Genomic DNA, 25705 nt, shown 5'->3' with positions numbered 1-25705 from the left:
TGATTTCACTGAGAGTAATGTTCAAATATTACCTATTAGCACTCTCTTCCTCTCCCTCTTATAAGAGTATTCTTCCCCTCCCCTTCTCATGTGTATCTTTGTGTGACAAAGATTATTGTATTTATTTTATTTCTTCAAATATCTCTTGGTAGCATCATCAATTCCCCCCCACCCTTTTCATTTTTTTGCACATCATTTTATAGCCCTTAATGCCCCAATCATTTCCTATGAATGATTCTTCTAATTACTATAATGATGAAAACAATTTTTGAGAGTTACAAACAACATTTTCCCCATATATTAATATATATATATACATATATGTATATATAATTTGATCTAATTGTAGCCCTTAAGGAAGAGAGTTTGAAAAAAAAATGTTTTTCTCCTTTTCCCATTCTTTCATATTTACCTTTTCATGTTACTCATGATCTTTTTGGTTATATATCAAACTTTCCACTCAGTTCTGGTCTTTTCTTTACAAATACTTGGAAATCATCTATTTTGTTGAATGCCCATACTTTCCCCTGGAAGTATATAGTCATTTTTGATGGATAGGTGATTCTTGGTTGAAGACCCAATTCTCTTGCCTTTCTGAATATCATTTTGTAGGCCTTGTAGTCCTTTAGTATGGAAGCTGCCAGGTCTTATGTCATCCTGATTCATACACCTTGGTATCTGAATTTCCTCTTTTTGGCTTCTTGTAGAATTTTCTTCTTAGCTTGAAAGCTCTGTAATTTGGCAATTACATTCCTGGGAGTTGTTTTTTTTTTTGGGGGGGGGATTTAGTGTAGAGGGTGTTTTATGAACTCCTTCAATGTCTATTTTGCCCCCTTGTTCAAGAACATCAGGGAAGTTTTCTTGGATAATTTTTTGTAGTATGATGTCAAGATTTCTTTTTATTTCTGTGTTTTCAGGTAGACCAATGAGTCTCAATTTGTCACCTCATGCTCTGTTTTCCTGATCCATCATCTTTTCAGTGAGATATTTTATGTTTTCTCTTTTTTTGTCAATCTTTTGACTTTTCTTTATTAATTCTTGCTGTTTTGCAAAATCATTGTTTCTATTTGCTCAATTCTGGTCCTTAAGGCCTGGTTTTCTGCTTTAATCTTTTGGTATTCAGCTATGATTTCTTGATTTTTTTAAAACCATTTCCTACTTCTCTTGCCAGAAGGCTTCCATCTGTTTGATAATCTCCAATTTAAGTCCTTCCAGGGCTTGTGGACAATTTCTGTTTTTTTTTTAGAAGGTTTTGTCTTTGTTTGAATTTCAACCTGTATTTCCTCTGTAGCCTAGGTTTTTCCTCCATAAAAATCTTCAACAGTAACTATTGTTTGTTGTTGTTGTTGTTGTTGTTTGTTTGTTTGTTTGTTTGTTTTTTGAAGGATTTTGAGGCTCCTGTGCACAATTAGCCATCACTATGTATGTTTTACTTTCCCTTTTTAGTCAGAAATCTGAGTGAGCTCAGCAGGGTATCTGTGTATGGAGTTAAAGAGAAAGAATTTTGCCTGAGGCAAGCTTCATCTCCACAGTTCTTTGCAGCTATTCTCTGTGCTACCTTCTCAGGGGTGCCCAAGGTCTGTGCTCCCCTTCCTGCCTGGTTTTCTGGTCTAGCTGCTTTCATGGATACATCTCCAGTGGTCCTAGTCAGCTCCCAAGGACATAGAGGTGCCCCTTGCTCACTCTAGAGGTGCTCCTCACTCACTTGCTAGTTCTGGCATGCTCTGGCTCTGGTTATGGTTCTGTAGATGGGGTGGGGGAGGGTGGATCGGCTCACGTTTGGGTAGGAGCTTTTTCACCCTCTTATAGTGTGGAAATGCCCAAATCTCTTGTACCTTCAATGCTGTGCTCTACTGTACAGTTGCTCAATTCTTCTGAAAATGATTTTTAAGATCTTTTGAAGTAGTCTTTGCCAGTGTGTGCTGGGGAGAGGAAGTTCCTAAATATGACTATTCTTAAGAAAAATTTCACCACCCATCACTCAAGTAAATCATTTTATTTCCTGTGATACTGCTACTAATCTTGGAATACAGATATATTGGGCATTCAGGGAAAACTAGAATCTCTGGTATGATGACTTACCAAATTATTTTCAGGGTTGCTAATCCACCTTTGGTGGCTATTGGCCCCCAAATCTTACCTGTAGTCTTAAGAAAGTATAGCATGTGTACTGGCCATATTAATTTCTCACCAGGCTAACCCAGATTGAAGTTAATTTATAGGATTCTAAAGCATCAGCAAGTTAGGAGATTATCTACTGCAAGTATGTGAGTACCTCCTCTTGTGGAATGAGTGGATGAGAACAATTCATTCCCACTTCCCTGAAGTCAGCTTAAACAAGCACTTGTGGATGACTCAGAACTTGATAAGACATAGAAGACTTCAAGACCATTCAGTGCATCCTGCAGCATTGCCAATTGTCTTGACTTGTCTTGCCACTAGACGCTGATGATTGGAAGAGATTGATGCTGATGATTTTGTGCAACTCTGCCTTACTTTGTTGAATAAAATGCTGTGAGATACTGTTCTACCTAGGAAAAATGAATTTACTGACCAGGTTAACAATAATCAAAAAATTAATGGTCAGAGATCTCTTTGATGCTCTAAGACATTTATGAAGAGTTTTTTTTTAAATTCTCTTTAAATTTCATTCTTAAAGCTTATTAAGTCTTTCCCTAGATAGCAAAATTGATGGATATATAATGAAGAGTTGGGCTAATATTTCCCAGCCCCTGCCTAATGATTACTTCATCCTTGTGGGGGTAGTCATGAGGAGGAAGACCTGGGTCATAAGATTCTAATAACTTTTGGCAATCTATATGCAAAGGATCAAATGCTCTCACTTCAGTTTGGAGCTCAGCAGAAAACTCATCCCACCCCCTGGGATTTATCTGGATCAAGTCAGTTCTTGTTTACAGGAACAGTAGAACTCTATTTTTAATCACAATTATCCAAATTTTAGAAAACACTCTGGATCAAGGGATGCAAAGAGATTTCTAGGACTGTCAGGACTAAGAATTAAGGGAGACATTTGAACATGAAAGACAATATTGAAGATTAATATTAGAAATCAAATGATACAGTATTAAAACTGATTTTCCTTATCCTAAAATTCAGTAGCCTGGTGAGTGGGTACAAGTTTCTTTCCAGTTCAATCCATTCTTCAGTGATCTGTCAATAGGACCTTCCTAAAGCACAGATCTGACTCTCCCTCTCCCCCCCACTTTCATTCACATGCACACACATATATACACACATTAAACTCTGATAGCTTCCTATCAATATAAGGATAAAATATAAAATCTTCTGGAGCTCAAAACTTTCCATAACTTGCCTCCCTTCTACCTTCACAATCATCTTACATCTTATGCCACATACTCTGTGAGTCAGTCATACTGCTCTTCTTTGATATTTCTTACACAAAACAATCTATTTTCCAACTCTGGACATTTTTATTAGCTGTTTCTCATGCCTATAATTGTTTTCTTTTTTTTTTCTCTGCCTCTTGGCTTCTCTGATTTCCCCCAATTTCCAGCTAAAATCCAATCTTCAATAGGAAGCTTTCCCAAAACTCCTTTAATTTTAGTTTCTTCTTTTATTTGATTATTTAAAATTCCTTCTACATATTGTTTAATCATAAATAGTTGTTTGCACACTATCTCCCTTATTATATTGTGATCTCCTTGAGAAGACATAACGTTTTTTTTCTTTATATCCCTACAGTTTAGAACTGTATCTGGCACAAAGGAAGCTCTCAATAAATGTTTATTGACTTACTGAATTATTTTTCAATTTCATTTTGGTTGAGGTAACCACTATGGTCTATTCCAGTTCTCAAATTTAGTAAAATGTCATGAGATCATAGTACTGTTGTAAGACAAGGAATGATTCATTTTTCCATGTAAATCTTGTCATTTGTTTAAATAGTGTCTTCAAAATAACTTTAGGGACTCTGCGTAAAAGAAAAAAGACAATATTACCAATATGCTGTTTTCATTTTTAAATCTAGGACTATGAGTACTCAATGGGAAATTGCTGAACACATTTAGTCTCATGGAACTATATATTTAACTGTTTTATTCTCTGAGTAGTTCAGATTTTCATTATATTTTGTTAGAACAGAACATTAAATTTAATGTAACAAACATTTTATGTATGCCATGAATATTTATCTGAGAGAGCTTATATGCTGAATACATGAGAATATTTTTAAAGTTGCCTCATTTTCTTTGACTGTTAATACAGTAAAATAAAGCTTAAAGATTAAACTGCCCCAGGAAGACTACACACACATATATACATGCACACACATGCATATATCCTCTTTTGTGCCAGGCACTTTCAACCATAGTAAAAGGAAAGAAAAAAAAAACTTAATAAAATTTGATACCAAACACTGAATTAGAGTATATTGCTTTCATTTGGTAAAAGGACAGGTATAAGTGTGAATAAGCTAAGAATAAAGAACAGCGAATTAAATAATTCATATTCATTTTGAAGCTTATTCAAGAATAGAGGGAAGTAAGTTGATCATGCAGGGGAAAAATAGCTCATTTTTATTGATGAAGGAAATAGGCTAAGTGAATATTTGGTGAAGAAAGCAAGGAAGTGGGCCATGAGTTTTGTTGCAATTTTATTTATAAATAGAATTCAAAATGCAAAATTCCATAGACTAGAATAAATTAAGAATTGCTATCTCTTTTCTGACATTAAATGTAATTGAAACCTAAATTGAGAGTGAAAAAAATACCCCAAAATAAAATAATTTTTATTAAATATAGTTAAATCACTTTAGTCACTGTTGGAAAGCAGAAACTAATACCTGCCTTATAGACCAACTGAATCTGTTTACTAATTGTAGATATTGTTCATGAGGGGATAAGATTTGACTTGTGGTATATATCCAAATATGAACTGCCAAGAATATCATATTAGAGTTCACTAAAGATTGCAATTCACTCACAGCCAGGGCATCTGGAAAGCAAAGTAAAGAATCAAGCTAATTATCTGGATAATTAAAGTGAAAAACCCACTTTTCCCTCAATTATTTGGGTATCTCATGCAAAAAAAAATTCTTTTGGCCAGAATTATACAAATAATTGCCTTAGTTTCCACTTCACTTTGCCTATGAGTGACTAATGGTAGAGTGCAGTCAGAATTGAAAATTCCAATTCTTTTTTGTAATCAATAGAAATCTGTCAGAGTGAAGAAGGGTGATTATTTTTTTTTAAATCAATAAAAGTCATGGTGAAAGAGCCAAGTTCTTTCCTTCAAACAATACTATGTTATTCTGTACCAATAAAAATACTTTTAATTTGAAGCCTAAATAGTAAATTAGGTGTTTTGGATGAAAAACTTTTAGAAACTTTATTTCTTAGACTTCAATTAATTGATATCTTAATTGTATAGCTTTATTTTTTACATTGAGTAATAGGTGAAATAGCCAATGTAATTCAAAAAGCACTGATTGAGCCCCTCCTCTGTGCCAGGTATTATGTCTAAATGTTGGGAATTCAGACAGCATTTCCTGTTTTTATGTTCATGACAGTCTACAAAATGAGTAGATTTTGACCAAGGTCATAAATGGTAAGACATTGAATTGGAATTTGAACTCATTTTCTCTGATTCAACAATCTGGTGTTTTTCCATTATACCATACTGCCTCAACTTGTGTTTTACATGACAGAATACCTAGCTTTAAATGTTCAAATGGCAATGGGTATTGTGTAACTAGAGTTTAGAAGAAAAATAGGGTGGCTATGTAGGTTTTGAAGTCATCTGCGTGGAGGTCTTAGTTGAATCTGTAGAAGTTGAGATAACTAAGAGAGACAATGTAGAAAGTGAAAAGTAGAGAATTAAAAAAAAAAAGAATCCCAGCCTACAACCCCAGCTAGATGGGTGAATATGTATGATTTCTGGGACACTGAAAAAATGGATGACTTGCCCATGTGACATCCCTGATATGTGTAAGGGAAAGAAATTGAGAATCTAGTTTGTCTTGACTCCAGGGCTGGTTATCCACTACTGAATACTGCTATAGTAAAAGGTAATATCTTAATTAAAAGTGATGGCTTATATTAAAGTGACATAAGAATAACATTATATATTAAGTACTTAGGGAATAATAAATTTTGAATGGAACGATATCATTAAGGGAAATCCTCTGATTGAATAAGTAAAGAAATTGAGGTACAGAGAGGTTTAATATTTTGCCTTACTTCACATAATTTGTAAGTACCAAAACCAGGGCTAAAAATCAGTGGTGTACTGATAAATTAACAACTTACCCTCAAAAATATTAATATTAAAACATTTTAATTAATCTTTTTTCATCAATTTTTAAACCCTTACCTTCCACCTTAGAATCAATACTATGTATTGGTTCCAAGGCAGAAGAGTGATAAAGGATAGGCAATGGGGATTAAGTGACTTGTCCAGGGGCACACAGTTAGAAAGTGTCTGAGGTCAAATTTGACAGGTCCTCCTGTATCTGGGCCTAGTTCTCAATTCACTGAGCTACATAGCTGTCCCTCACCATTGTCTTAACTCTAGATAATCAACAAAGCAATAGATCAAACCCCAATTTGTCTCATTGACAATGTCTAAAGGGTAAATGTCTAAATTGAAAATTTAACAATCACCTCTAATAAGTTGATGTAAACTTACTATATAGCACTCATGATTAAAATCCTAGTTCGTAGAATCTAAATCCTAAACCATCTCTATTGTGCCACTCCCAAATTAAGTGTTTGGGAAGAAATAGAAGGAAAACTGTGGAAGAAAATTAATATAAATGCTTTAGAATATATGCATTCTTTTCCTTTTCCCCAAACACCTTAGGAAATAAACTTGATGGTGGTATTAATGTGTGAAGAAGTATTTAACGTTTTATAACTTTGGGGGCATAATTCCACATTGCTCTCTAAAATGGTTTCATTAGTTCACAGTTCCACCAACAGTTTATTAGTGTTCTCTTTTTTTTCCACATTCCCTCCAAAATTTGTCACAAAAAAAGAGAAATGGAAACATGAGAACTGTGGGGGAAAAAGAATAGACATTGAAGTAGGATGTAAGAGTTAGGAAGGATATATACTTTGTGGGTATCAGCTATAGAACTATTACTAAGAAAACAGCAAAAACCCTAAGAAATTATTAATTTCCCTTGATGATAATTCAGTTCTTCATGAGATGGCAAAGTACTAAATAGAACAATATTTTGGATTTGCTTTTGAACAATAAAGAGGAACTGGCTACTAAAGCAGAAATTACTTTTACCTTGGGTTGTACCCTCCATGTCAACAACATGGCTTATAGCATATGCTGAATAAATGCTGAATACATTGAATTAAGTAAAACAATAGGTAGGATACCATGGCTTTACACTTTTAAAGAGAAGTTAGACAAAGATTTTACATTTTCCTAAGGTCTATTTCCTCCATCTTTGAAGCTGATTTTTTAATCCACTTATTTTTCCAAGACCTATGGTTATAGTGGTATAAGGAACATCCAATAAAAACAAACAAAAATTCTTCTTATACCACTGCAAATACTCAATTCTTCTGCAACTTATAGTATCAAAACGTTGCTCAGAGCACTGAGAAGCTAAGGGTTGCCCAGCAATTATTTATCAGAAGTGATACTGTAATCCACATTTTTCTAACTGATGCCAGCTCTTTTTTATGTACTTGCCTATTAAGACTATATCCATGGATTGTGAGCCAGGTTCTGCTTCCTGGGGCTTCCAAACTGTATGACCCTGGGCAAGTTGCTTAATCTCCATTGTTTACTCCCTACTATTTTTTAGTCTTTGAACCAACATACAATATTGATTCTAAATGGTAAATCATACAGGGTGTCTGACTTTATGATAGAAATTTCCCTCTAAGTTGAGTCATCAATGATCTTTAGGAAGGATCAGGGCATTTAAGTAGTTCTGTATTTTTCTAACTGAACTATATTTTAGCTTCCATAAGTCCAGCTGTTTAACCAAAATAATGAGTCTGTTTCAAATAATTTAATAAAATGCTGGTAAATCTTTCCAGTTAACTATGGCTACATTTTCCCTTCAGCAATCTAGGGGTACATCTGAGGGTTTGGAATATTTCTTTTATAAAGCTATTAGCTTCAGCCAGTCCTCCCAGCACCCCCCTCCCCACTTTTCTCCATTATTAGCTCTGAGTGATTAGAATATTGGTTCTATGTAACCAATGAATATCAATTAGCTTTTCCAAAAAGATACTTTGAGGGTACAACAAAATGTGACAAGAACAGTACAATATATTATTTCCTGATGATAAACCTCCTCTGGATTTGTGCTAAATTTAAAGTATTATGTTTTAGGATTCTTCATCCATGATTTTATGATAAGCTTAAAAGAAGACAAACAAAACAGAAACTAGAACTAGGAATACTGGGTAAATATTACATAAAGACAGATTTAAAATTCTACATTAAAGGTAGTTTAGTATTAAAAGGTAGTTAACCTTTTGGAATTCCACTTAAAGGTCTAGGCATAGAACAAAAGGAGATGAGTACAAACCTTCTCATCTTTCACCTGAGCTTCAGTTCTTTCCAATTTAATTCTGGAATAAAAAAAGTAATCAATCCTTAAATATTTAGTAAGCACCATTATGTTCTAGACCTGGACTTACCTCTAAGTATTTAAAAAGTTGCAAATTACAGTCTCTAATCTCAAAAATTTCAAAATATATTGGAGGATAAAATGTGCAAACAAATATGAATATTTTACAGTGTAAATGGTAAATAAACAGAGGAAAAGCACTAGAACTAGGAGGGGTTGGGAAAGGCTTCCTTTAAAATGTAAGCTTTTATTTGGGACTTAAAGGAAGCCAGGAAAGTCAGCAGACAGAGCTGAAGAGAGGGAAAGCATTTCAGACTTGGGGGATAGTCAGAGTAAATGCCCGGATCCAGGAAAGATAGAATGTCTTGCTCATGGAAAGGTCAATGTCTGAATCAAAGAGTATATGCCAGTAATAAGATGTAAAAAGACTGGAAAGGTAGGAAAAGGCTAGGTTATGAAGAACTTTGAAAACCAAATTAAGCATTGCATTTTACACTTGATGCTGGAAGCAACTGGAATTTATTGAATGTGCTAAGGGTGGGTTGGGTGGATATAATTAGACCTTGTAATGTTCCAAATTCTTGAGAGGAATTATTTCTAAAATTTTAAGTTAAGTCATTATTTGACTACTCAAGACAATCTAAAATCATTTGTAGGCTCCTTCTTCAAATCAAATAGGAGTCCACTGGTAGTAAAATAATGGGGCCAAAGAGAGCTCATGGAACCAAAAAGAAAACCCAATAACTCCTCTGCAATCCATTCCCTGGACATCTTAAGACATCTCTTATCGGTAAATGGATACTGAGGATATGGACTTAAGAGACCCCAACTCCATCCTCATTACTTCCTCACAGGAAGGGGTGAACCATAAGGAGGGCAACATATCCTTTCTTCCCCTCGACAAGACCGAGCCACTATACTTCCCAAAGTGGCAGCTAGAGCTTGATGTCTTTTCTTATCTAAGATAATTCTTTTTTACAAATAAATAAGGAACAAGTCTCCATCTTGCCTCTAACAAAAGCCAATTCAGTGAGATGCCTTGAGACCAGGAAGAAAATTACTTTAACTTGGAAGCCAGCTGGCCCTATAAACCTGAGGTTTAAAAAAGAATTCATATTAAAATTATTACAATTCAATGTTAATTTTCCACAACTTACTCTTTAGAAAAATCACTTTGATAATTGGAGGAAGGACTGGAGTTGGAGAGAGACTTGAAGCAGGAAGACCTACCACTAGGGTATTGCAATTGTTCAAGTGTGAAGTGATGACAGCCTGTTCCAGAGCAGTGGCAGTCTGAGGAGAGAAGGGGGGGCATATAGGAGTGATGCTGCAAAGATGAAATTGATAGGCCTTTGGCAAGAGATTAGATATGGCAAAAGTGATGGGAGATACTGAGGCTGAGACCTAGGTTTTGAGCCTAGGAGCCTGAAAGGATGATGTTGCCCTCTATAGTAATAGAGAATAGAGGAGATTGGCTAAGGGAAAAAGGAAAAAATTGGGTTTGGTGTTGATGAGAATCCATTAGAGACTGAGAAGTGGTCAGATAGATAGGAGGACAACTAGGAGAAAGAATGGTGTTGTGATAATTAAAATGTTTGGGAGCAAGGGAAATATATATATATATATATATATATATATATATATATATATATATATAAATTATGACCACTGAAATATGTTTTCTACTGTGTCTTGGTTTTATATAAATATAAGATGGTCACCAGGGAATATATTCCCAATTTATGCATATGCCCAAGCCAACTGGGTTTTATAGAGAAATTTAATTTATAATACACTGATTAATCAATAGAAAAAGAGAGGAAGTAAGAAAGGAATAAGAATGAATAAATCAGTCAGTTGGTTTTATCACTCACCCAAAATCTCTCTAGGTAAGGCTTCTCATGCCAACCTCAGGCTCCACCTTCAAGAGAGCCTCCTTTCAAGAAGTGTTTCCAGAGAATTCTCCTCCTTCAGAGCCAGACTTCTCTCCTGGTCCTCCCACAGAGCAACCTCCTCAGTCCTCCTTCAGCCACCTCGCTCAGAGCAAAACCTCCTCCCTCTCTCCTCAGACCCCGCTATCTTTAAGGAAACCATCTAAGTTCCCTCCCCTCAGTTCTCACATCTACCAATCACTGTCGATGTCTCCCCGTGCCAATGGTGGTTCTAGTTTAACCCAGGACCACCCAGAGGTCTGTGGCTTTGCACATGTCTGTTGAAGGTCATATTCTCAAATAATTAAATCTTGATCCTTTGCTGCAGCCCTTCCTAAATCCTGTTACTCTGAGTAGGGTGGAGATTGGAAGTTCCAAGACCTGGTTCTGTCATTCCAAGTATCTCTATTGTATCAATTCTAAAATCAATCATGACTCAAAGAACTTCCTGTTCTATACTTAAGCATAGGTCAAAGCCCTTTCCATTGTTTAGCAAAAGGTTTCTGTCCTAAAGTAGTCTTAAGTGGGGAGGAGAAGGATCCTCCCATGTCAAGGAGTTTCACATTCCAAGAGTTCTTACTATCAGTAGGAAATTTTTCAAGTATGAAATTTCCCAATGGTGAAATTTCCAACATTCATAAGTCTAAGAAATTTTAAGGTTTACAGTGTCTTCCTGTGATACTGACATCACTGACAAGAACCAGTAATGGTATTTGGCATTCTAGGTACCATTATTCCACATGAGATGATTTTATATTTCTTTTGTCCAGTTAGCTGTAATTAGATAATATTAAAACACTGTGCATAGGATAAAATTGACAAATCAGTCTGTATTCCAACAATATTGGAAAGGTATCACTGTGGGGGAAAAAGCACTAATAATGAAATTATGCCTCTTGACTTGAGAGACTTGTCTCAGGGAGTGAAATTGCACAAAAGGGAAGGCACAAGAGAACAATATTTCAATCTGTGAGGAAGTACTATGTGCTGTAGTTCAGAGTACAAAGGAGATAATAGTAAAAAAGAAAAAGGGAAATAATTGGGGGAATATTAGTTAAATGGAGTTTGGTGAAAGTTGTACAATGAGCTGAGTTTCAAAAAATATAGTCATTGTCTTTTTTTTCTTATTTTTCTCATTTTCTTATTTTCTTTTTCTTTCTTTTATACCTCAAAAATGTTTAGAAATAAATGTGTGTACATCATATATGTATACATATACTAACATGCTTGCATATGCATATTCCAACTAGAAGGTGTAGTGGAAAGAACATTGGACCTACAGTCAGGAAGACCTGTCAATTAAATTCTTATTAGGCAATTACTAGCTATGTGACCCTGAGCAAGTCACATGTTCTTGCTTTGAATAATTTTATTCATCTATAAAATAGAGATAATAATAGCATGCCTTTCCCTGAGTGATTGTGAGGATAAAATTAGGTAATATATTTTTAAATTACTTTGAAAACTGTAAAGCACTAAATAAATGCTAGTTATAGATAGCTACAAACTTGCATATTTTCTTTAGAAGTGAAAGTAGTTAGGCTATGGGAGATTTGCTATATTTTATTTCTCTTATGTACATGCCCAAAAAAATTCATATTTAGGAGTCATTGTTCCACTGGTACTATCCTTCTCAAGGAATGTGTGTAATTCTGTAATAGAAAATGGGAAGAATCTGCTACCCTGGAGAATAATATAAATAATGAATGAAATGAAATGAAAGAAATGCATTTTAATTGACAGAATGAAATAAATATTAATTTGAAAAGTGCTTTGTTGTCTTTAGCATTGCTCTAAGTCTCTCACTTTCTCTCTCCATCTCTCTCTCTCTCTCTCTCTCTCTCTCTCTCTCTCACACACACACACACACACACACACACACACACACACACACACACACACACTCATACCTGCAGGAACACATAGAGTAAAATTTCAATGAATGGCCAGGCTGTGGGATCATATGGAAGAATCAGCTCTAGCTGTCTCTGAGGAGGCTTGCCTTTAATACTGAAAAAGAAAGCAGTCATTTTGAGCTTTTCATTCAGAAATGAGACAGTCATTTCCTCCATTAAAAAAAGCAAATATCAATTATAAATACTTTATTTCCCAGTGGTATTTTCCACAGCAAAAGAGATAAAAATGCATCCCTTTGAAGGCTCACATTGTCAGCTGTAGTGATTTCCTGCACAATTAACAACCATTAATTAATGTTCTTTTGCACCTCATGATTTATGCTGCCATATTATCCAGAGATAAATTTTAGTATTTCCAGCTGCAGTCTCAGTAATTATTCAGGATTTCCATAAGGTCTTCAGAAGTTTTCATCTGTCTTTCAGCATCACTAGCAATGACATGAGAGATGAAATTCTTGTTGGACAAAGAAGGCACCTGAATCAATGATTCCTTAGATATGATAAAATGACTGGCTTAAAAGAGTTTTCTCTTTCTGATATAATGATGATACTTATAGGATTTATTTTCACTACTCTCAACCAAAGAGAAACTTTTATTTGAGTCTATTAGAATTTAAATAATTAAATTTGCCCAGTAACCTAGTCCACCTCTTTCTCCTTTTCCTATAGTGTTTTATATCCTTATGACCAATTGACAATAAATAATTCTGTGACCTTAAGTCTTTTGGCTGTTGTAGAATAATCATTCCTTATCCCTTGTAGTGTAGGAATTTGCTTTTGGATTTTGAGTTAGAGGACATGAACAGGCATCCTTTCTTAAACTGGAGAATCAGCAGACTTAAAGGTATCAAATATTTCACACAGACACACACACACACACACACACACACACACACACACACACACACCTCTAATATAATTGCTACAAGATAATAGTTTAAGCCTCCTAATGTCACATACACACATTTCCTGTGACGTGTAACATAAATATAATGATGATGGATAATGGGAAAATTCTGACCCTTTTTCAAATGACCTAAAATAAATGAGAATGTATTAGGAGGATTGGGATTGGGGTGCTGCTCCACATTTAAGACTAATTATTGTATGCCTAATATTGGTCAATATAATTCAGATGAGTATAAATTATAAAGGAAACACATATTTTTAAAGAATCAACAAAGACAAGCTATTCTGGTTGCTCTTATACCCTTGACTAGTAAGAAATTAACTTGTCCTGAGCATAAAAAGTAAATATTTTCTTCTCAGGTTCTTTTGATGTAGGTTGTATGGCAATGGATTCTGAATATGCTATAAAATCCCTAATAAATCATTTTATAAAAATCTTCTTACTAGACTATTAAGAAAGAATTTTCAAATAAGTTGGTATTTGTGAAGATAGGATTAACTCTCCCCTTGTCTACTTTTAGCTAATCAAATCAAGAACTTAAAGTACCCCTATTTATCATTAAGTATGAGAGTTCATGAGCCAGTAACTAGAATAAGTTCACACCTCCAAAGGCCACTGCCCCTCCACTTGGGCAGTCTTGGTCAAACTGAAAGACTGCCATTGGTTTCTGAGAAGAAGAGGATCTGACAGGAAGTGACAGGAAGTGACAAGAAGCATAAAAGGCTAGCATAGTTGAGCATTCATTTGTTTCCTGGACTTTGGAGTGAGTGACTGAGATCCCTGCCCTGGCTTGGAGGAGACTTTTTTTCCTGGATCCTGCATCAGCTTGCTGGGTTAGTGACTGAGATTCCTGCCTTAGCTTTGGAAGAGGCTGCATTGGTGGAACCCTGACTGAAGACATGACCAGGACTTCTAACTGAGAATTAACAGAAAATCCACTTGGAGACAGAGTCTTCGGGAAGCCCCAACCAGGGCTGAACTGGACTTCACCAGAGAAAGGCTGGTAGGCTTGTTAGAAATCTGTCTGTTTACATTTATATTTTCACTCTTTCCACCTCTTTGTAAATAAAACCTGCTAAAGGTCATTTTTGACTTAAGTTGTAATATTTTAAAATCAGCAACCACAATGTTTCTTTATAACTCATGTTTAGCATAAAAACCTAAAATTAAACCTTATATGTTGTATAAACCTAATTAACAAAATTTATACCTGAATGATTACTATAAAATAGTGAAATTTTCATGGTTTAAAAATATGGAGTAGTGTTCTGAAAATTAAATATTTCCCAGTAAAGTTTCTCATTGGTTGCAGTTGTATATATGATTTATTTTTTTTTTATTTTTCTTATTGAGGCTTCACCTCACCTTTGGAATTATGTGCACTGCAAATTTCAGTCTTTCTTTTTCCCCACATCTGGAAGATTGGTAAAGAAGACTAAAAGTTGGTTTAAAACATCAGGCCACATAGTAGCTGTTAAGAAAGGCATTTTCCCAACCATCTCTGAAATGACAGAGAAACAATTCCACCCAATTGTTATATAATGTATTTTCACATTTAATTTCTATGAAAGGTCAATCACATTGTATTTTTAATAGGACCCTGTGTGTGTACCAAAGTCAGGAAGCATAAATGATTTTCAAGTATACATGGAGGGATCGGATTCCCTCACTACCACACCTTGGCTATTCTTAAATTGTGGGTGCTCAACCAAGCAAGAAGAGATATGCATATATCTCCAGTGATTGTCTACAGAATCTCTGAAATTTGAGCCTGGATGAAAAAATTCAAAACAAAGATGAAACATCATCATTGGGTTTCTCTGATTTTATTAAAAAAACAAAAAAAAATGGTGAAACATCATCATTGGGTTTCTCTGATTTTATTTAAAAAACAAAAAAAAAAATGCTGAAACCTAATAAATCTTGAAAATTTCTAACCAAGAATGGGCTGCCTCTTACTCAGAATTAACGGAATAAGTTATAAGCATTATTCTTAGGTCAACTCAATTTCAATTACATAAGACACAGACACACACACATATATAATATGAGAGAGAGAGAAAAAAAAAGAGCTTGAGAGAGGGAGAGGGGGAGAGAAAGAGAAAGCACTCACTGACGATAAATGGATAAATGAAAAAGCAAACAAAACAGTCCATGCCGTTATGGAGTTTATATTCTAATGGAAGATGAGAACTTATAAAAAGAAACGTTTAAAAATGTGGAAGATACTGCAGCATAGTATAGAAATGATGAGAAAGTGGTGAAGGATACATGGTTTGGAGCAAAACAAAGTGAAAAATCACTTATAAGAGCCCTGTTTTCCAGGAATATATCCTCATGCTCAAGTGGGAAATATGTGCATGCTAGGAATAGAATTTTAATTGTCGTGGAAGCAGTGCACTGTGGAGATATCCAATATCTCCTTCCTTCTACTCTTTTCCTGGTTTATCTTAGATATGCTCTTTAGAACAAAAGACAAGAAATCCATTCTGAGGTGGGATTCTTTTTTCTACTCCTTTTGGGCCAATCTGACTTAAGAAGATGGCTATGGACAGAAGATATGTTTGAAATAAAATAGTTAAATATATAATCCCTTCTGTGGTATATGGAAGGTGTGAAGATTGAATTTAGCTATCTCCTAATTGTAACAATGAAGGTACTTAACTCTTCCTTTATAGTGAAGCTAGAATTGTAAAACTACAATCTATTTTTAGATTTTAATGATACAAATGATAACTACAAAAAATGAACTTAACAAAAGAGGATTTAAGTAACCCAAAAAAGATATAATCTAACCAAAGAAGGTGAGAAATAAAGAATGGGCAGTCCTGGAGAAAACTGTCTGCTGTGATTGGTAGATGTGAAAATTTAGAAGAGGTGACACAAGAGAAAAAGGTCTTTAAATAGAGGAAAGAAAGACTAAAGAAGACAGTCAGTAATCCTGGGCTTGGAGTAAAGGATCAGTCACTTAGAGCTGAATGGAAGATGGATATTTGGACAGTCAGTCACCCAGGTTTGGAGTGAAGAATGGAGGAGCGACTGGAAGATCAACACCCAGACTTCTTTTAGACTGTTATCAATGGTGAGTGAAAAGCTGACTTAGAGACCCCACCTTTCTTGAGACTCTCTTCCCCTGGCTGGGACTTAGAAATTCTAACTGGTATAAGAAGAAACCAGTCTCTCTCTCTCTCTCTCTCTCTCTCTCTCTCTCTCTCTCTCTCTCTCTCTCTCTCTCTCTCTCTCTCTCTCTCTCTCTCTCTCTCTCTCTCTCTCTCTCTCTCTCTCTCTCTCTCTCTCTCTCCTTAATATCTTCCTTCTATTGTAAATATTGTAAGTAAACTACCATAAATTCAATTCACTGTAGTAATTCATTTTGGGATTTAGAATTAAATCCCTGATGACCACCTAAATAATATATTTCAGAGTCCAACCACAATTAATTTTAATAAAGGTGATGTGCTTGATAAGTAGTAGTGACAGCCATAAGTGACCACTGACTCAAAATAATCCTACTCAAACTTTATAAATAGGGAACTGTGATTGTGTGTCAGTTGGGGAATGTTTGAACAAGTTGGATTATGTTATTGGAATTGAATAATATTGTGCCATAAGAAAGGATGAAGAGGATCAGAAACAAATAAACCTAAAAGACTAATATGAAGTGATACAAAGTGAAGTGAGCAGAACATGGAACATGCTGTACAGCAGTAACAGTAAAAATGTACAATGATCAACTGCAAATGACTTAACTATTTTCAGAAATTCTAGAATCCAAGAGGACTTCAAAGGACTGATGGGAAAAAAGGCTATTTACTCCTCTAGAAGAAACCGAGGGATCTGATTGCAGATCAAAGCATACAATTTTTCATTTTATTTTCTTCATTATTTTTCTGTGTCTTGACATGACAAATATGGAAATATGTATTGCATGATAGTATATGTTTAACTTAACTCATATTATCTGTCTCAAGGAGGGGGAAAGTATGAGAGGAAGGATGAGAACATGGATTGCAAAATGTTAGAAAACAAATCTTAAAAATTGTAGCTACAGGATATAATTGTGAAATATAACAAAGATAAATACAAAAAATAAGGTTGTGTAGGATAATTGGGAGCAAGTTCTTGTCACACAAAAAGTGGGAAGCATTTCTTTTATTGGAAAATACTAAGTTTCAGAGATAAATATTAGATAGGATCCTGGTTTTTGTATTCAAAACTAGAATTTTTTTTACCAGGAGTCATGAAATTTTAAAACAGTAGGATATACAGATGGACAGGAAGAGGGGCAAAAGCAAGTCTTATATAGGCAAAAGCTATGAGTGAAAAATCCTCTACCCTATTATATGAGGATTAGATTTTAATGTTAGCAGTAGTATTGAGTTAATAATACTTGTAATTCTAAGATAGTTAAATAATGTTCACTTAAGTGATCATTTTAGTAGACCTTTTGCGATTATTTTAATATAAGTGTTAAGGCTTTGAATTAAGATAACTGCTTTAATATAGGTAATCATTGTTAGTACAGTCCTCAGTTTCAGCCTAAGCCTTCAGTATGCTATATCATGCACTCTCAGCAATAACTATGATCTTGAACTTGTGATCCAGTATGTCACTAGGTCTGACCTTGGGTTCATAGCCTGATATATCATCACTTCAGGCTTTCTTGCTCTCCCCTTGTCTATAAAATGACTTTCAAGGCATCATTAAGTGAATTCTTCTAACAATGAGAATTATTTTCTGATTACTTTAACCAATCTGCATTTCTCATTTATCACTGTCCTGAATTATTTTTAAACTGGTATATAACTTTTCTAATTCTTTGGGCTTAAAAGAAGTCCTCTCACAAAACTCTGGGTCTTTTGGTCTTAACCAGAAATCTGTCTTTATTGTGAAACTGACCCTCTCCCAATAAACCTATTTCTTTTTGGCTTGGAGACTGATTCTCTTATTTGCATTCCTGTGCTTATAAATTATGAAACAAGGCTCTTAGGTCTTGTACAAACAACATTATTAGAGCTGGTACATTTAGAAAAACCTGATATTGTCAACACAAAAAGCACCTTTGGATCTTCTTCTACCCCTTTTCATCCCCTACCTTTTTCTTATTGGTGGACATTGAATTGTAGGGGGGGAAAATAAAGGAAACACTAAAGCCATTGTTTTGCCTTCCAAGAGAATATCATGATGAGAAATTAAATACTAGACAGTGACACAATTAGATTACCACTAGGGGGCAATTTGGAGATACCTAATACAAATTAGTAGCAGTAGAACACCAAAAATTCAGAGCTAATATGGGGAAAATGTTTAAAAATTTAATATTTAAAGAAAAAATACTAATGGAAGTAGAGTAGCTATAAGAAAACACAAATTTGGAATTCTAAGTGAAAGACTTTATAGCATAGAGTGAGAATTTTAGATTTATTCCACCCTGATTAGTCTTTAGAATTCTAGCAACCAGGAATGTCTACACCCATACTTAAGGATTAACCATAGGGGAGGATGGACTATGACCGGCATTGTGAATTTTAAAATCTCTATCTTGCTTGGTCTAGCACCCAAAATTGTGCACACCCACACTACATGGGCATGTGCTAGTCAATGATAAAGCCAAGCTTGAGCCACCATTGGCACTTGTGAGGCACAGGAAGTGAGGTAGAAAGCAGCCTCTGGAATTCGCTCACTTCCTGTGGACAGGGCGAGACAGCCAGTTCCTGCTAAGAGCTTGAGCAAGGTGGAGGCCCGGAGACAGCTTCCCTTCAGACCGGTCACGTGAATCAAGGACTGATTCCTTCTCTACCTTGGCCCTTTGGGCCTAAACTCCCTCTGGCTCTCTGCCAGAAGGTTGAGTTAACCTTGTTCCCTTTCCTCCTTTCTCCTCTCCCTATCCTTTTCTTACTTCCTTTGTGATTAAACCACCATAAATTCCATTCTGACTTGAGTGTTTCATTTTAGGAATTTCATAAGTAAATTCCTTGGCAGCCATAGTTTTAATATTATAACAACCTTCAAAGGTGAAATTTTCACTAAAACAGCATGTGCTAGCAAGTGACAAATCAGAAACAATTGACTGACCCCCTGGGCTGTCCTAAGCCAAGCTTAAGCCACCATTGGTACATATGAGACACAAGAAGTGATGTGAAGAACTGCCTATATATTTTGCATCACTTCCTGTGAGCTCAGGGCAGTGTTGGGAGCTCTTGGTGGTGTTTGGTGTGCTTGTGGCTTTGGCGGACATTGGTGGTGGAGTTTACTGGGAGAAGCTTTGTAGTGTGGGTTAGGTGAGGCAGTTTCCCTGAAGGACCTTGGGGAGTGATAAGGCTGACTCCCCTCTTCCTTGATCATCTGAAGGCACTATCCTCCTAGGAGGCCCCTCATCTTGGAGGAGTCCTCGTGGCTAGAAGTTGAGCTAGAATTAATCACTTCCTCCGGCTTAGGTCAGGTCAAAGAAAATCTTCAACCCCTTCCCTCTTCTCCTTCTTCTTAATTTCTTTCTTCTACTGTAAATAAACCACCATAAAATCCAAACTGACTTGAGTATTTCATTGGGATTGAATTTTAATCTCTGGTGACCACTAATATAATGTATTCAGTCAACAACCCTAAATTTTACCCCTAACAAGAGGCAAGAAATCTAGGCTTGAAGTCAAAGTAAGTGGATAGAAATTCAAAATTATGTTTGTAAATAAATTATATATATATATGTATATATATATATATGTATGCAAACACATATATGTATACATATATATCCAATAAGATAATATGGACATGAATTTATATATGAGTGAAACCACAGAGATTATTTAGTTTAATCCCCTAATTCTAAAAAAAAAAGATAATTTAAAAATACACGTGATCTTTTGGAGGTATATTTTCCCAATATTTAAAGCAAGGGTTTTGGACTTGATCACCTCCAAGGTTCCCCAAAATCTATGATTTTAGACCTTTGGGTCAAATGAATGTTCATTCAGGGATTTGAGTTATGCTTTTCTCTTTTTGATTTGCAAACTTTCCTCTACCATATTTCAAAGCTCAGACTTAAAAGTGGGGAGTTCCTATAAGTATATTCCGTGGTGCAATGTAAATATTTTCCCAGGTTTTCTACTAAAAGGCATATAAACCAGGAGAAGTTATAAAATTTTCTCACACTTCAACTGAACAAAGATCTATTCTAGCATAAGAACCTCTGACAAAAGCTAAAGATTCAAATGCTATAGACAAACTATCATGGTAGATGATAGATAGAATTCTAGATTCAGGAAGATCTGAATTGGAATTCAACCTCTTTCACTTAGGAGCTATAAGATGCTGGGTAAGTCATTTAGCCTATAATGATTAAAATTATTTTAAGATATTTATTTTTTGGATAAGAATACAAGTTTATTGATTATATCATGTTTATTGGTTAGGCCAAGATTAAACCATATTCAATTTTGCAAAGAGTATAATTTGTTGATAAAACTCTCCCATTAAATGAGTTCCTAATTCATTTTTAATGTAGAAAAGCCCAAAGGAATTTATAAAGGCTCAGGGACTTAACCAAATGATTTGGTCTATGAATATTAAGGCAAGGATAAGCAAATCTTGACCTGACAGCCACATATTAGATGAAGTGAATTTAAATAAAATGTATTTACATTTTTAAATAAAGCCTTTTAAAATTAAGTGTATTTTAAAATGTAAAAAAATCATTCTTAGCTTCACAGGTCATTCAAATGCAAGCAAAGGGCCACAGAAGCCTAGATTTGACCCTTGGGCCATTTGCTGGCATATTGGATTAAATTTAGAATTTGTTTTTACCTGCAATTGTATTTCAATTTCATCTTGATATGCCTCAGTAATTGGGTCAAAAAGCAAGGTTTCTGTTAACTCATTTCCTATCTTTTAGGAAACAATATCGCTTATAGTTTTCTACTATCTTCTTGTCTTAGTTTTTTGATGAATTTATATTCTATACTTGAGTTGCACTTCCCGAATACATCCATCTTCTTGGGAAGGAGATCACATTTTTGCTGAATAAGATAGTTTCTGGGCTATTTTTACCTCCTCATTGTAATTATTTTATGTAAGTTAAATACTGTCATTCTGTGTTGCTATATATATATATATATATATATATGCATATATATATATTTAATGATTTGTGTTCTTTCCACACTTATAGTTTATGTGGCTATTATAATTTTATCTCAAATTAACTTCCAAATTCCTCAGTCTACTCAGTTTCCACAATCTGCTCTTCCAAGTCAATCTCAGCTCCAAGGTCATAGCCTTGATATTTCCATCACCTCTAAATGTTCCACTTCCATATTCATGAACTCCAAAATTGTTTATAATATTTTCATCATTTCCAATTTTTCTCTGCACTGAATCCTTTCTCTATTTAGCTGCATTTTGAGCTCTTTGGAAAGTTAACACTAATTTGTACCTCTTTTCTCCCCTTCCCTCCAAAGTCTTTTGATTTTAAAGCTCAGTTTGATTTTAGGGCTGAAGCGACTATATAAATATACTCTCTTCCTTTGTCTAGATGTAAAGAAATTGATGAGGTGGAGACCTGCTCTATATTAATCTGTAAACAAGGACTTGATTAAGTAATGACTTCAGTTAGGCAGTCTCCATGTTGGTGGGAAGGTGTCATGGCTTGGTGGGGAGAAAGAGAGTGATGGTGTCTAGAAGTGTTATTTCCTGAGACTCAAGGTCATTTTTTGTGTGACTGTTGTACAATGAGAAATCTCTTAAGGTGTTCCTGGAAAAGTACTAGGTAATGACATCTAGAAGGAGATATATTGCATTCTGCTACAGGAATTTATCCTTTTTTCTTCTTCTTCTTCTTCTTCTTCTTCTTTTGGCTGGTTTAGCTCTCCTGGAAGCATAGATCCATAGCTGCACGTATTGCTCACCCAGCTTTGAGTTCTGTGGTGATCAGACTAGAGGGAGCCTTTGGCTTGTTAGATTGTAGTGAGCAATCTAGTTTAATAAATTAATATTTTAAAACTAAAAATGCAACCTCCAAAAAACTTCATTCATTACACTTCTAATGATGCTACTCCTCACTTATTTTCTAGGTCATCAATTCTACATTTTCTAAACTATCCTTCCCTCCATTCTTTAACCCCAAATAATCAGTCTAATGAATTGTTATCTTACACTAAAATTCCTTGCTCCTTATCATAGTGCTGGCAATAAAGTCCAACATAGGATTGTTCCCCCTGTCTGTCTTCTTTGCTTCTCTTCCTAGGTAAAGTCACAATACCAATACAAATATATACATTCTCCCTGTAGCAAGGTAATCATTGCATTTTTTTTTCTACTTTGTTTTGCTTAACTATTCAACACAATAGCTATCCAAAACCTTTTCATTGCTTTTCGAATCTCCAGTCACTTTTTCCTGTGGCCTCTCATTTGAGGACTCTATTTCACACTTCACCAAAAATCTGAGGTCTTTTGCTGAGAGCTCCTATTTCTAATCCCTACTTTGTCTCCCACAACTCAGATATCTTCATCCACTATTTCTTCAAACAATTGTCTGATATATGTGGCTTCTATCATTGCAAAGTAAATCCATCTATATGCACCCTTGATTTCATCTTGTCCCAGTTTTTTGGTTGAGCTGACGTGTCAGCTAATCTTCCCTGAGGTGAAATCTTCAGCATAGCCAACTGCCAAGGAGGCCAAACCTTGCCTGATAGAGCTGAGGTCTTCTATAATGGTTGTAGCCTTCACTGGGGAATCCCACAGTCAGCCTGCATCTAATCTCTGGTCTCAGTCCAATAGGTGGGGGAAAGGGGTTCTGCTAGCCCTGTCATAATTCCGGTCTTTTCCTTTATACTGTGGAAATCAACTATTTCTGCCTACCTTTCAAGATGCATTCAACAGGAGATTCCTGTGATTCCATCTTGTTGTTGGGTTTGGATTTCTATCTTTTTTGAAACATTTTTTAAAGATTGGTATGGAAGAAGAGTCAGAGAGGTTTTGGCTTTTGCTATTCCTAAACCACCATGTTGATGCCACCAGGGAGGACCAATGATATTGGTGAGAGGGATTACCAAGTCTCTCATCCAACTTTGGTGTCCAACTTTCACTTAAATCTTGCTTATGGCTCCAAGATGCATGAGTAGCATGTGCAGCAGCCATACCCTGGTAAAACCATCTTGAGAAACTGATAGACTTCAAACTTGTCAATGAGTTAGGAAGAGAGCTAGCCAAGCATGTAAAACTTACTGGTAGAATTAGTTCATGTGAGAACAATTTTGTTCCATTAGCCACAAAGACATCTGAAGCAGATTCTTAGAAGCACTCAGCACTTGATTAGAGAAGATATTATGATTATCTATTGCATTACTGGGCCATTGTCACTAAAAACTAGCCAAGACGACTTCTGTCTTGCCACTGGATATTGATCATGCTAGAAGACAGATTAAGACTGATGATTCTGTGAAATTTTGCCTTACTTAAATCAAATACACACATAAGTCAAGATATCATATATGTTCTACTACTTCATCTACATTGATGTCTTGTGGTAAGAGGTGAGTAATAAAGCAACCGCTATGGATACACTGAGAGGTAAAGCCACATCTCCACATAGAGACAACCAAAGACATTGAATTCCCTTCTCATAGGACCAAAGCATCAGTGAAATTTGGAACCCCCTGTGTGTCTGAGGACCTATTCTAAGGACCATACTGCTTACCTCATAGCAGGAGGAATGTGTTAGACTAGGAGCCTTAAAAATTATCAGGTTTCCCCAACCCCATCCTGATCACTGCAGTAGGCAAGGATTCCACTTTCTAATATTCTAATAGAATACCTACACACACAAATTGGGAAGGTGGTTCCACTCATCATTGGTATATGGAATGTATACAATTATGAACAACATGAAATCAAGTAGACTTGAGAGATAACCAGCTCTTTTTGAGAGAGAATTCAGCAGTTCTAATTAGCCTTGAATGAAATAAAATTGGCAAATGAAAGCCAGCTTACAGAGGTCAGCACCTAGAATAGCTGCTGTGGTGTAGGTGCTGTAAAGCACAGGTTTCTCATTTCAATACAATCTAGTCAGTAAAATTGCCTGCCCCAAATGGAGTTAATGATAGGCTCATTACAATGTGATTACTACTTTCAGGAAAGTGTCATATTACCCTCACTTGTATATGACAAATATGACACCATAACAAAAAAAATGAGGAGATCAAAGAAAACATTTTATGAAGACCTGGCCACCCTTATCAATGTGCCAAAAGAGGACAAGTTTATAGTTCTGGGTGACTCTTTTTTTACCTTTTTAAACATTATTTTATTTGGTTATTTACAAACATTATTCATTAGAAACAATGATCATTATTTTTTCCTTCCCCCGTCCCCCTCTCACCACTTCTCCCATAGCCAGTGCACAATTCCACTGGGTTTCACATATGTTCTAGGTTCGAACCCATTTCCATGTTGTTGGTATTTGCACTAGAGGGTTCATTTAGAGTCTCTCCTCAGTCATTTCCTCTCAGCCCCTGTAGTCAAGCAGTTGTTTTTCATTGGTGTTTTTACTCCCACAGTTTATCTGCTGCTTATGGATAGTGTTTTTTAGATCCCTGCAGATTGTTCAGAGACATTGCATTGTCCCTAGTGGAGGAGTCCATTACCTTCGATTGTACCACAGTGTATCAGTCTCTGTGTATAATGTTTTCCTGGTTCTGCTTCTTTCGCTCTGCATCACTTCCTGGATATTGTTCCAGTCTCCATTAAATTCCTCCACTTTATTATTTCTTTTAGCACAACAGTATTCCATCACCAACTTATACCACAATTTGTTCAGCCATTCCCCAATTGAAGGGCATCCCCTCATTTTCTAATTTTTGGCCACCACGAAGAGCGCAGCTATGAATATTCTTTTACAAGACTTTTTCCTTATTATCTCTTTGGGGTACAAACCCAGCAGTGCTATGGCTGGATCAAAGGGCAGACAGTCTTTTATCGCCCTTTGGGCATACTTCCAAATTGCCCTCCAGATTGGCTGGATCAGTTCACAACTCCACCAGCAATAAATTAATGTCCCTACTTTGCTGCATCCCCTCCAGCATTTATTACTTTCCATAGCTGTCATGTTAGCCAATCTGCTAGGTGTGAGGTGATACCTCAGAGTTGTTTTGATTTGCATCTCTCTGATTATAAGAGATGTAGAGCACTTTTTCATGTGCTTATTAATAGTTTTGATTTCTTTGGCTGAGAACTGCCTGTTCATGTCCCTTGCCCATTTATCAATTGGAGAATGGCTTGATTTTTTGTACAATTGATTTAGCTCTTTATAAATTTGAGTAATTAAACCTTTGTCAGAGGTTTTTATGAAGATTGTTTCCCAATTTGTTTT

Source organism: Monodelphis domestica, chromosome 2, assembly GCF_027887165.1.
Source record: "Monodelphis domestica isolate mMonDom1 chromosome 2, mMonDom1.pri, whole genome shotgun sequence".
In the NCBI taxonomy this organism is placed as follows: Eukaryota; Metazoa; Chordata; class Mammalia; order Didelphimorphia; family Didelphidae; genus Monodelphis; species Monodelphis domestica.
The sequence above is the reverse complement of the archived record's forward strand: the minus strand, read 5'-3'. Positions refer to the sequence as shown.